Source organism: Chrysemys picta, chromosome 2, assembly GCF_011386835.1.
Source record: "Chrysemys picta bellii isolate R12L10 chromosome 2, ASM1138683v2, whole genome shotgun sequence".
Taxonomy (NCBI): domain Eukaryota; kingdom Metazoa; phylum Chordata; order Testudines; family Emydidae; genus Chrysemys; species Chrysemys picta.
The window spans coordinates 182371663-182384077 of record NC_088792.1 but is presented as its reverse complement, the minus strand read 5'-3'; the positions used below and the strand labels follow the sequence as shown (position 1 = coordinate 182384077).

The 12415-nt window shown below is 42.5% G+C and overlaps 1 protein-coding gene across 3 annotated transcripts in view; it reads right to left on the bottom strand.

Moving 5' to 3' along the window:
• Positions 1-6823, bottom strand: part of RNF182 (ring finger protein 182) — a 40253-nt gene extending 33430 nt beyond the window's left edge. Inside the window, exon 1 of one of the 3 annotated variants that reach the window (XR_010598788.1) lies at positions 6560-6820. The gene's annotated coding sequence lies outside the window, so the exon portion shown is untranslated. Of the gene's footprint in view, positions 1-6559 lie in introns of all 3 variants that reach the window. The other 2 variants (XR_006176904.2, XM_005308561.5) reach the window with 2 other exon arrangements.
• Between the last annotated feature and the right edge of the window lie 5592 nt (positions 6824-12415).

Genomic DNA, 12415 nt, shown 5'->3' with positions numbered 1-12415 from the left:
CAGCGCTCCGGGGGGGCGGGGCTGCACGTTCCAGCGGATCAAAGCAAGTTCAATATAACGCAGTTTCACCTATAACATGGTAAGATTTTTTGGCTCCCAAGGACAGCGCTATATCGGGGTAGAGGTGTACTACATTATATTGTCTCAAGTTACCTGTCAGCCTGAGTGATTAGAGGCATATAATGGGTGAAAAGAGTTAGTAGTTATGTGTACACATTTCAGATTGTAAACTATATCTCTAATCTATCTGGTAAATAGGTATATTTTGATTCAAAATACCATAACTGGCTTGAGAAAGTCTTGTAGACTTTCTGCAAGTTAAAATCTCTCACTTTATATAATATTGTAATGATTCACAGCATCATTATATTAATATGGTTATTTGTATTTAACAGGTTATAGGGCATGTACTATTGTCAACTCCCATTATGAATAATTTAAATATATTGCAATTGAAAAGAAAAATGCACAAAAAGGCCCAATTTGCAACATGGTCTGAAGATTTAAAGACCCTCCTCAAGCACATGAACCAGCTTTCTAACAACAAGAATGCAAAAAGCAAATCAGCAAGTCTCTTTATGAGCACTACTGTAACACAAAAAAAGTTGAATAGAATTTTAATTTTAAAGGAGTACAATATTAATTCATGTTAATGGAAACCACAATTTTAATTCTGACAAACTACCCTCAGTTCCCAAACACACATTTCAGCTTGAAGCAAGTGTGTTTGGTTATATTACTATAAACCGCCTAAAAAGAAACTTTAGATGGAAATGTGGTCAGATCCTTAACCACAGCAAAACACAGTGGGATAAATTCTGTTTGCAGTTTATATACCCACAACACCATTGGTGGACTTCCATACAATTGCTCATAACATGCTTTAATTTGCAAGCAGGACCTCGGAAGGGTGAACAGTCACTTTAAGGTGGGTTCACTCATTCCTTTTGGAGAGCTCTCAGAGGATTTCAACAGGCAATTGTTTTTCCTATCTGAGAATTCTCACTTATGGAGTCTCACAGGGGTTAATCTTGTCAGCTCTCTTTTTCCATGTGTACATTTTATAAAGCCACAGAGAGAAGATTGTGAGATATTATAGGCTACCGTGTCATCAATACGCTGACGATTCTCAGTTATGTCTCTCTCTTACAGTCTGGAGAGAGTTGTTTCATGATCCCCTTCTAGACATCAAATACGCACATTCTTAACTTTAAGCACATGCTTAAGTCCCACTGAAATTAAGGATATGTTTAACTACTGTCATGTTGTCTGAAGATAGGTATTGTATATAAACTATGTGGTTTACGTTTAGTCCAGAAAACCTGGATGTGATGCTTGGAAAAGCATTCCTGAGAACTTCCAGGGACTATGACTGCATCCTTAGTTTTGCACACCTATCTGCCAGTTGACAAATTGGCTTACAGTTTTGGGCTCTATCCATCCATCCATCCACCCCAATAGCATCTGAGTTACGGATATGAAAATAAACAGGTGATTCATTGCTGGTGTGTTCTCTCTCCCCCCTTTGTCTTGTGGTAGTGAGGATAATTTGTACCAGCGATTCGTGTGTTTATGTTTTATACTGAGGGAAATCTAGGGCATCAAGATGGGTTATTTGATCTTATTGGAGTCATACCAACTCCTAGACAGAAGTGATGACTGGAAATAATAAAAATAATAATAACTAGCTCTTAGAGCACTTTTCATTAGTAGTCTCAAAGTGCGTTACAAAGGGAAGTAAGTATCATAATCCCCATGTTGCCTAGTCAATCTTTTGAGAGCTTGACTTTTCAACCTAAACATTTTTAATGCAGTTTTTTTGGTAGGTAATTTCCTATGTTTTTAAAATAGCAAATTAGAAAAAAACCCAGACATTCCACCATGTGGAACCATATGGACTCCCACATGGTTGGTTCATCAGCAAGATTGGGCATTTAATTATATCTACAACACAGACCTCTGCCACTTGAGCGAACAGAGTAGTTAACGTGGGCCAACCAGTAAAGGGAGACAAAGCACACATTTTCCATATGGGTTTTACAGATATCTGCTGAGCAACAGCACAGAAATGTTGAAACTCAGGAACCCTGGATTCTGTTCTAGATTCTTGGGGGAGTGTATCTAGTGGTTACAGGCCCTTCTGTCCCTGGCTCCTCCAGCCTGTTCTTGTCCCAGTCTCCCCCTCCACTACTCCTTTGTTTTCTTGTCCCAGCCTCTTCTCTCTTCAGGTCCCCATCTCAGTCTCTTCTCCTCCCCCTTGTCCCAGTCTTCCTTCTCTCTACCCTCTAGGACCAGCTCCTCACCTCTGCATTTCACTCCTCTGCCTCCTCTTTTTCCTGACTGCCTGGGCACCAGTGGGGTGTGAGGGGACTGAGAAAATGGATCTCCCTGCTCTTGGTTCCTGTGCATGGCATCACAGCTGCCCCTGGCTGCCATGAGGAGCAATTGCAGGGAAAGTCATGCTCAGCCTTGCAGCCCTGAGATGGAGCATGCTCAGCAGAGATGGAATCTTCAGTGAATGTAGCTGCAAAACTAACAAACCTCTACTGAGCTTGAATGTGAACTGAGATTTTCAGAGGCTCATAACCTGGCCAAATTTGGGCAGAATTTCACGAGATTGAAAAAACGCACATCCTTGATACAGATGACCATCTGCTAAATTTCAGTTCCCTGCATAGAAGCACCAAAGCAATTTTTAGCATGGAAAAAAACCAATCCATTTCCCTCCAACCTTGTTCTGAGAAATGGCTGGATTGTTTTTGTTGAAAATTTCAACAAAAGTCAGCCTGAGGCAGACATCTGGTATGGAAAATTGCAGCCCAACTGGTTAGAATTTGGCAAAGATATAAGCAACTGAAAACAGGATCTTATAATGGAAAATGTTGAGCAACCTTAATTTTAGGCATTGCTTCAAAATTACTCTAAACTATTGATATGTACTCCCAAACTTTAACTCCATTTTAGCATAGTTTTTGTCTGGGAATTAATAGAAGGTAGAAAACTGTCCCAGTCTCCCTATAATAAATGTTCCTTTTTTTGGCCAGAAAAAAAATTGTGGAAAGATACATATGCATAATTATCACATTTTTTATTGTGCCTCATTTGCTGTGTATCATGCCATCCAATCTGCAGGAAAAATAAGTTATAAGAAACCATATAGGATGTGGCTTTGAAAATCCAATATAGTGGTTTAAAAGTCACAGTTCATATGCTGGGGAAGATGCATAGCATTATACATCTTTATATGTGCCTGCAAATGGAGCTGAAACACAAGGCATATGTATACATGGACCATTTCTGACTTCTTTGCAGTAGTCTAACATGTAGCCTATACATAGCTACCATTTGCAAGTTGCTTTTTTACGCTTGGAAATCCACTGTCATGATTACTGTATGTATATTATGCCACACTAAACTGCAGATGTCTGCCAATAGCATGTTACTGCTAGAACATTAATTTACAATGGGTAGGTACAGCAACACTTCAGAAAGTGTGTAAAGGCCACATGAGAATTTCCTGAACCCTGTACAGTTAGGTCCCACAGCACTCCATAGCAACAATGCTGGGAGGGATGAAGTCACAGTCTCCAGGGTGCCAGTGCTATGTATCTCTCTGTATGTATGAAACTGCTGCTGGTGTGTACCAATGCCTATGGTGACCCTGTATCACAACTAGCAGTTCCTTGTAATGGCTTCCTATATGACTTCTTGGGCCCTGTCCCCTGCTTCCTGAGATAGTATATGGAATGAGAGACCTCAGGAAGGTATGAAATGGCTTACTCTGCACGGTCCTGATGTGGTCTAAACTTCTACTTCTGCACCTATTTACATAGCAGGTTATGATATAGCCATATTCTCTGTAGTAAATTACCTTGTTCTTTCAGGGTACCAGAGTAGTACTTTGGCTTTTGTCTTCTGTCTCCTCTCACATTTCATCTAACACCATTTTTGGAATTTGCAGATATTCTACATGGAACCATTTCTGTAATGTAATTTGATAGGCAGCGTAACCAGTAAGAGATTTTGGCCTTTCACTTGGGGGTTTACGACAGGATTTGTGTTAAGTTCCAATGTTTTTCTCACCTGGTCCATGCAAGCAAAGGGAGCAGAAGTCCCCTTGTCTTTAATGTACACAACTGACCTTTTACTATCTGATAGGTGCATTCAATTTCACATAGCTTGGAGGAAGGTCTAGAAATGCCATTTCCCATTGTGCTAACTAACCTCAGGTTGCTATTCCTATGCATTTAATAAATTCAGAGTTGCTCCTTGGTGTTACATGCAAACAGAGGGCATTTAGAAGGATATGACTTTTTCAACAAAGCAACTGTTATGACACTTTGGCAAGAAAGGCAAACATTTTTTAAAAAAAATATTGAGTAAACCTTTGCACACAGAATATGTAAACCAGCCTACTGGGACTTTGGGGTTTTTTTACTCAATACTTCTGAGGTCTTTTCATGCAAGGTTTAAATGAGGGATACTACAGTGATATACACCTTAGAATTACTTAGAGTATTTAAAATTAATACATATTAAACTATCAGGTAATTTGTTTCTTACAAAAGCAGACAATTTCAGCTTTATACAAAGCATCTGCTGCTTTTGCTCACAGCTGCTAAAGAAAGTTGTGCTTTCATGTCACCATTTCTTCTTTATATTTCTTAGCTCAATATTCTCAAGTCTCTCTCAGTGAAGCGTAATTGGTAGGATAATTATTTCATTTAAGAGTAACAATTTCTATATTCATCTCATAGACTCATCAGTGCCTAGGCTACAATTAGCTAATGAGGGTATTGAAATCCTGAAAGATGAATATTACATTATTTCCTGTGTCTTAAATCTTGATACTGTGATTGTACTCAGAATACCTTGGCCCACTTCAAGTTCCAATCCTTAATTGCCAATCAGCATCTCTACTGCCACATCTTCCTCTGTACATGGTTCTTTCATATACAATCTCCCATCTCTTCCTGTTTACATCAAAGACCACACATGTTTCAAGTACCTGACAGGCTGCACACATGTACTGCTATAATTTCACTCCAATTCCCACAATAGAACACTGCTAGCTAGTAGTTACTTAGGACCTGATCCTGCAAGGTCTGTCTATTTGTCATCATTGGGAGTTGTTTTCATTCAGAGAGCTCTTTCAACGTCTATTAAATACATTTACTTGCAAAGCAAGTAAGTAGCAGTGCTGAAAAAATAATGCTATTTATGAGCCCAGTACAAATACAATACAGGCACTTAACTGTATTGCAAACTTCTAGAGACTGCCTTGTCAATGGCCTTCCTATTGATCCTGTTTGGCACTAAGAGCAAATTCACCTTCCTACTATTCCAACCCTCCTAGCAACTCAGTCCAGACTATCCTTGGTTGCCTAACCACATTTCTGGTAGAGGTTAAAAAAAAAAAAAACAATCACTTTCTAGTGAAGGTTAATTTGAGAGCAACAAACACATTTCACATAAAACCAAGCTGTAACATATTGTATGTTTACTTCCAAGAGTGTGCAGCAATTTCTTGATTCATTAATCCTAAACCCAATGCTTTAGTATTTCTTGTTTTTCCTCAGGCAATACATTTCAAAATCAGACCCAGTCTTTTCCTAAAAACGAGAATCAGAATATAACAAGATATAACACAGAAGTCCCAAGGGAAAACTTTGTTTTCATTTGCAACAAAATATGAACTTCATTGATGAACATGCATGTTATTTTAAATATATAAATATCATCCCCACTGGAAATGAAAAGCCAAGCTCACCAGTTGCAGATCAGGGAACTAAAATGGAATGAAACCTGAAAGTATCATTTTTCTGTAAGCTTATCTTTCAAGTTGTTGCCAGGACAGTAAGTCAACCTGTCAGACTAACAGAAGAAAGTGACCTCAACAAGCACTGTGAACCCTGGAGCTGCACAATTAAATTGAACCATTTTTATTCCTCCCATACTTGAGGCAAAGTCATAAAACTGCCCATTTCTCTCTAAGCCTTTTGTCCCTCTTCCTTTCAGACGAGTCTTCATCACTGGCACTGAGTTTCCAGTGCACTTCAGAAAAACAAATAAGATTTGACAAAAATCTCAACTTTCCTTCTTTTGCCTTTTACCACAATATTTATGTGTCTGCTCGTCCTCTTCTCTCACTACATCAATATTTGTGTGTATTAATCTTCCCTTTTCCTTCCTTTTATTCTTTCATCTGTTTTTCTCCACAGTGGCAAAGCCAGGCAGAGTTTAACTCCCTCACTCCCTCCATTACACCCATTTCCTCACCTCCTCCCCAAATAATCCTGAGTGCGGGCAGGGGTGTGCAGGGGGGCTTTGCATCAGGCTCTTTGGTGAATGAGCTGCTTCAGGCGGGGCTGCTGCTCGCTCCTTCAAGGGGAGACACTGGTGCAGTAATAAACTGTCAGCAAGTCATTAAATCCCATTGACGCTTTGTGAGCCCCAGCCCCACAATGCCACCCAGAGACATAGTCGACCCCCTGTGCAGGGGATGAGGATGCGGTGAAAGGTGAGGTGTCTGCAGACAGAACCGGGTGCCTCTCTGTACCTGTTTTGAGTGCTGCAGGCAGGGTTTCTTCAGGAGACGGTGCCCTCGTCCTCCCTCAGCCTCAGCAGCAGCGAGTGTCTGAGAGCAGGGAACAGGCTTTGTTACTACTCTGGAGCCCTGGATCAGTGCCGTCGCTATAGAAACTGGCTGCAGCCTGAGGTGACACTGACAAGTGGCAGGGGGCCTGAGCTGTTCATTCAGGAATATCCTGGCCTCCTCCTATTGCAGCCAACCCCACAAGTAGCCCAGCCCAGGGAGGGAAAGGGTCTGACCCCGTTTGTCGTGGTTATACTCTGCCTTTAGGGGGCCCAACCCAAGGATGTTTCTCCCCATTCTCCCTCCTCTTCTAGGGGGCAATCAAGCGCAGAGCATTATTCCCCTCCCACATCCCTTCCTCCAGTATGATGTGCTGGAGGGCATAGTTTGAGGGGAGAGCCCCTTGTTCACATTTTGCCATCAAACTGAAGGGAACTTTGGGATGCTCTCTCTGCTGCAGATAGCTCACTCCTTTCTGCGTGCTGCCAGAGACAGCTCATCCCTGGGGCTCACAAAAGAGAAAATGTTGGTCTTGTAGAAGGACCAGACTGCACCAAATGGTGGGTATTTGCAAACACTTCCCAGGGGAGAAACGCCCTTAAAATCCAGCTACGTATTTTAAACCCCTACCACTTCACATTATTCAAGGTGAACAAGGGGCCATACTATCCATTGGTTACGGAGAATTTTCAGAACCACAGTATAAACATTTCCAGCAGAGGCTCTGCTAGCTCATTGGGGGCCCCCCCCAGGCAGGAATATGATGGGCCCCTCCCACACAACACAATAAAAAGCAAATAGGGAACCCCCTTGAGCTGCTCAGGGCCCTAAACAATTGCTTAATCTGCATATGCCTAGAACTGGCACTGATTTCCAGCAGCAGCACTTAATAGAAGTGATGTTTCTCACAAGAGAAAAAGTGGGTATATTTTTATTTAAATGAGTGACCTAATGAATCAGACCCCCAGTGCTTCACCCCTCCTGGAGGCAAGTGTGAGCAGATAAGGATGGACACACACAATACATGGGGTTTATCACACATTGTGTGGAAATTTTTTGTGGGAGTAGCTCATTATTCTCTAAGGACAGCCCAATGGAGGGTATCACTCATTTGTTATTCTTAATAATAATCATGCTTATTAGCATAATGCAGGGGTCGGCAGCCTTTCAGAAGTGCTGTGCCAAGTCTTCATTTATTCACTCTAATTTAAGGTTTCGCGTGCCAGTAATACATTTTAACGTTTTTAGAAGGTCTCTTTCTATAAGTCTATAATATATAACTAAACTATTGTTGTATGTAAAGTAAATAAGGTTTTTAAAATGTTTAAGAAGCTTCAATTAAATTAAAATGCAGAGTCCCCTGGGCCGGTGGCCAGGACCTGGGCAGTGTGAGTGCTACTGAAAATCAGCTCGCATGCTGCCTTCAGTACGCATGCCATAGTTTGCCTACCCCTGGGATAATGGCTAAGGACCAAGAATTGGGCCCCATTGTGCTGGGTGCTGAACAAACACAGATTAGTAGATGCTCCCTGCCTCAAAGTGCTTTCAATCTAAATAGCTCAGGCAGACACCATCTAGGAAAAGGATAGACCACCTGCAGAGTGAACTGTGTGATGGCAGCAAATATCATGTTAGCTCCACTATTTTTAAATTTGGTGTGTGTGGGGGGGTTAGTTAGGAGAGGATACACTAAATGGAAAGGAAGGGAAAGGGGGTGAGGCGGACAGGACAGGGAGGCGAGGGTAAGGGGGCAGGTGTGGAGTGAAGCTGAGGTGAAGAGACTGAGGGAGGGTGAGGGTTGGAACACAGCCAATCAGCACAGGGCAGAGACAGTCCTGTCAGAACTCGAAAGTTCTCTGAATATGCAAAGGTCCCTGCTTTGGCTGTTGCTGCAGCAGCTGCTACTGGCTGGAGTCTTTGGCTGGTTCCTCCCTGCAGTTTTGCCCTCAAGGCCACATGGGCATAACTCTCAACATTACAAATGGCTGCAAAGGAGTTTCCCACTGCCAGCAGAGCAGTTCTTGAGCATAGGGGCTGCTGAGCCCAGCACAGCGGGAGCTGGGGAGATCCCAGGCATGTCTGCCAATTAGGGTGACCAGATGTCCCAATTTTATAGGGACAGTCCCGATATTTGGGGCTTTGTCTTATATAGGTGCCTATTACCCCCCACCCCCTCTCCAACGCTGAGCTCCACTGCAGCCACTCAGCTGCCCAGAGGAACTGAGCATTCTCAGGAGCAGTTATAGCCAGTGCCCTCCCTAGCTGTGCCCCTGCCAATATTACACACTGCGTGTAAAGTGTGTATGGCTGTGGGTGCACTGAATGCAGGAAATGTTCTGCTTCAACCACGCCAGGGGTTTTTGGGAGCCATAGCAGGACAATCCTGCATAACCTGGGACTGTTGGGGAATATGCATGGGTGTGTGTGCAAGGGAGGCACCACCTATGCCCTAGTGCCTCCAAAATAGAAGAGGGTCTCCCCTGCACAGTTCTGGATCCAGAGATGTAATGGGGGAGGGATGGCACCAGTTGAACCCCCTTTTGACCCCTCCCTTCCCAGTTCAGCAGTTTCTGCTTTGGCTGGAGTCTCTGGCTGGTTCCTGCCTGCTCTACCCCCTTTCCCAAGACTACAATGTGGGGGAGGCCCTACTTGGATCCCCCAAATGAGGGCCTCTCCTTCACACTTCTTGGTCTGGTGTATGCACAGGTGTGTGCTGGGGCTGGGGGTGTACTTTTCCATGGGAGCCTACTGCCCATGTAGGGTGTCACTCATCACCACCACAGAGCAGTGCAATGAGAGCCAAAGGCAATTCATGTTCTTCCTCCTGTGCATCCTTCTCTTCCTTCACAGGTTGTTCAATCCAACCCCGACTCCAATTTATGCAGCATGCTCTCATTTTATTTTTCCCTTTGAAAAGATCTTTTCTTCTCTCCCAAGCAAATGAAAGTTGATAATTATCCTTCTTGAATGAAAGATGGACTTCTCTCTTTTCTCCTTCCTTAGTTTATATTGATTAACTGCTCTCCTAAATTTGCCAAATAGAAGAAACCCAACACACAAGATACAATTCTCAAGCTACATTATCAATCTTAGCTGCTGCCAGTGCTAAACTACTGGTGATGACTATTAAGTATCAGCATTGCAAGTCACTGTAAATTGATGAATCTGTGCCAAGAGCTGCCTACACATTTCAGACTATACTCCTCAGGAAGAGTTTGGCAAAGACAAGAAAGCCCTTCCTTTCCCCCCATGACTTCGTCACAAAACATGGGTTAAAGCAGAACTTTTGACAGATTATAAAAGAATGAACAGCAGCAGGAGGAAAGGGGTAGAAGGGAGAACAGGACAGAGTTGCTATGAAGGATTGGGGTCACCATCTATCTACCAACCTACCTACCTAGGACGCGTGGTGAATACCAAACCTAGAGTGAGACAAATTCATCTGATCAGAGGCTGAATGGAATCGCTTTTTTACATTAAAGAAATACTCTGATCTGAAGTACAAAGTGTAGGTTTAGAGAATGGGACATGTTGACCCTCACAGCATAGGTGATATTTTGCTTATTAATTCCCCATTTGCAGCAGTATTTTTACATATGCTTTGGTCATCTGGAATTTAACTATACTCAATAAAAAAAATTGTTTAAAAATTAGAAAGTTAAAATGCAATTCATTAGAGATTTTACAGTAAAGAGGCCTTTCAAATTAAGACTAAAAATTTAAGAATGTGAACATTTGTTTGTAATAAACTGATCAGTTAGTCTAAAGGAAGAAGCACAATGTCAACAATATAATACCTATTCACTTCAGTTATAAAAGAACTTGCCAGACAGTCTTCTATCAGGAAGATGATTCTAGCCGATGATTTTAACCTATATGGTTTTCACCACATGCCCACAGGAATTAGAATTTGCAAACCATTGCCACATTCCCCTCCTTTACATGTACACAGGAAGGGCTAGAAAAATGATAAAAAAAGAGGACACCCTTGAATGCAGTGCAGTATCTGGGCACAGATAACACTAAACTCAAAAGTAGCATTTTCAATCTTCAATTAAATTTACTTTAAAAAGACAGACTATTCAGCTTGCAAAAGAGATGACTAAGGGGGGGGATATGATAGAGGTCTATAACAGTGTTTTTCAAACTGCGGGTCATGACCCAGTATTGGGTCACAGAATGTAAAGCCCTCCTGTATCCCAAACTCCTCAACCCCGGCCCCATCCCAGAGCCTGCACTCCCAGCCCAGAGCCCTGACCTCCTCCTGTACCCCAACCTCCTGCCCCAACTCAGAGCCCCCTCCCACACCCTGAACTCCTCATTCCTGACCCCATCCCATGGCCCTCACCCCTGTACCCCAACCCTTGCCCCAGCCCTGAGCCCCTCCCACACCCCAATCCCCCCCATCCCCAGCTCCGCTGGGTTGCAAGCATCAATTTTCTTCAACTGGGTCACCAGAAAAAAAGTTTGAAAACCACTGGTTTATAAAATCATGAATGGTGTGGAGAAAGTGAATAAGGAAGTGCTATTTATCCCTTCTCATAACACAAGCACTAGGGGTCACGCAGCAGGGGTTAATAGGCAGCAGGGTTAAAAACAAACAAAAGAAAGTACTTCATACAATGCATAGTCAACCTGTGGAACTAGTTGCCAGGGGATGTTGTGAAGGCCAAAACTATAACTTAATTAAAAAAAGAATTAGATAGGTTCATGAAAGGTAGCCATTGGTGGATCTATTAGCCAAGATGTCAGGGATGCAACCCCATTCTCTGGGGGTCCCTAAGCCTCTGACTGCCAGATGCTAGGAATGGATGACAGGGAATGGATGAGTTGATGATTGTCCTGTTAATTCCCTTTGAAGTATCTGGCAATGGCCACAGTCGGAAGACAGGATACTGGGCTAGATGGACCACTGGTCTGACCCAGTGGGACAGTCTATACTATTATGGTCACAGCATTTACAGAATATGGGTAATGTCACACCCAGTGTAGCCATTCTTATGTTCTAAGTGTTAACTATTTAATTTGTTGTCAAGTCGTGAGGTAAGTAAATTTTCAGATAGGGAAACAGAGGCATGACATTTAGGTGACTTGACAGATTTAAAAAGTAATTAATGGTATAGAGAAAATAAATTCTGTGTTCCTAGTCAGCACTAGGAGGCTTCCAGTGAGGTTGAAAGGGAACAAATTAAAAAGATAAAAGGAAATATTAAGATTAGAGCATCTAGTTAGATAGGGTGAAAGCAGTGATACTCAGACTGATGCTCACGAGCCACAAGTGGATCTTTAATGTGTCTCCTGCAGCTCTTTGTAGCACATGATATTAAAACCCTGTGATTTAATTATTAACCAATTAGAATGCTTTTAGTATGTTATTAAACAATTGTAGAATACTTGGCCAGTCAGAAAATTATATATAGTAAATGAAACAATGAAGTCACACTACTGTGGCTCTTTTGGGTAATGTTGATCACTAATTTGGCTCCTGAACCACTGAAGTCTGAGTGTCACTGATTTAAAGAAAGGATTAGATAGCATAAAACATTTGTTAAGGCATATATACCCTGATATTTCGGAGCATACACCAACCACTAACTGATGAGGGTGGTGGTGATAAAAAAGAAACTTCCCTGAGGGCAGGTATGATGGAGTGCAGCACTCACCACTAGTCCGGCACTTCCTTCTGGTCACTCTGGGGAGTAGCTCGCAAGGTCAACACCCCTTCCCATGGTTGCATACCGACATATTGTCTCTCTCACAGGTCTGCAGCTCCTCTTGCCCAGGAACCACAGTGTCCTCTTCGTGACTCAGACCTCCGGC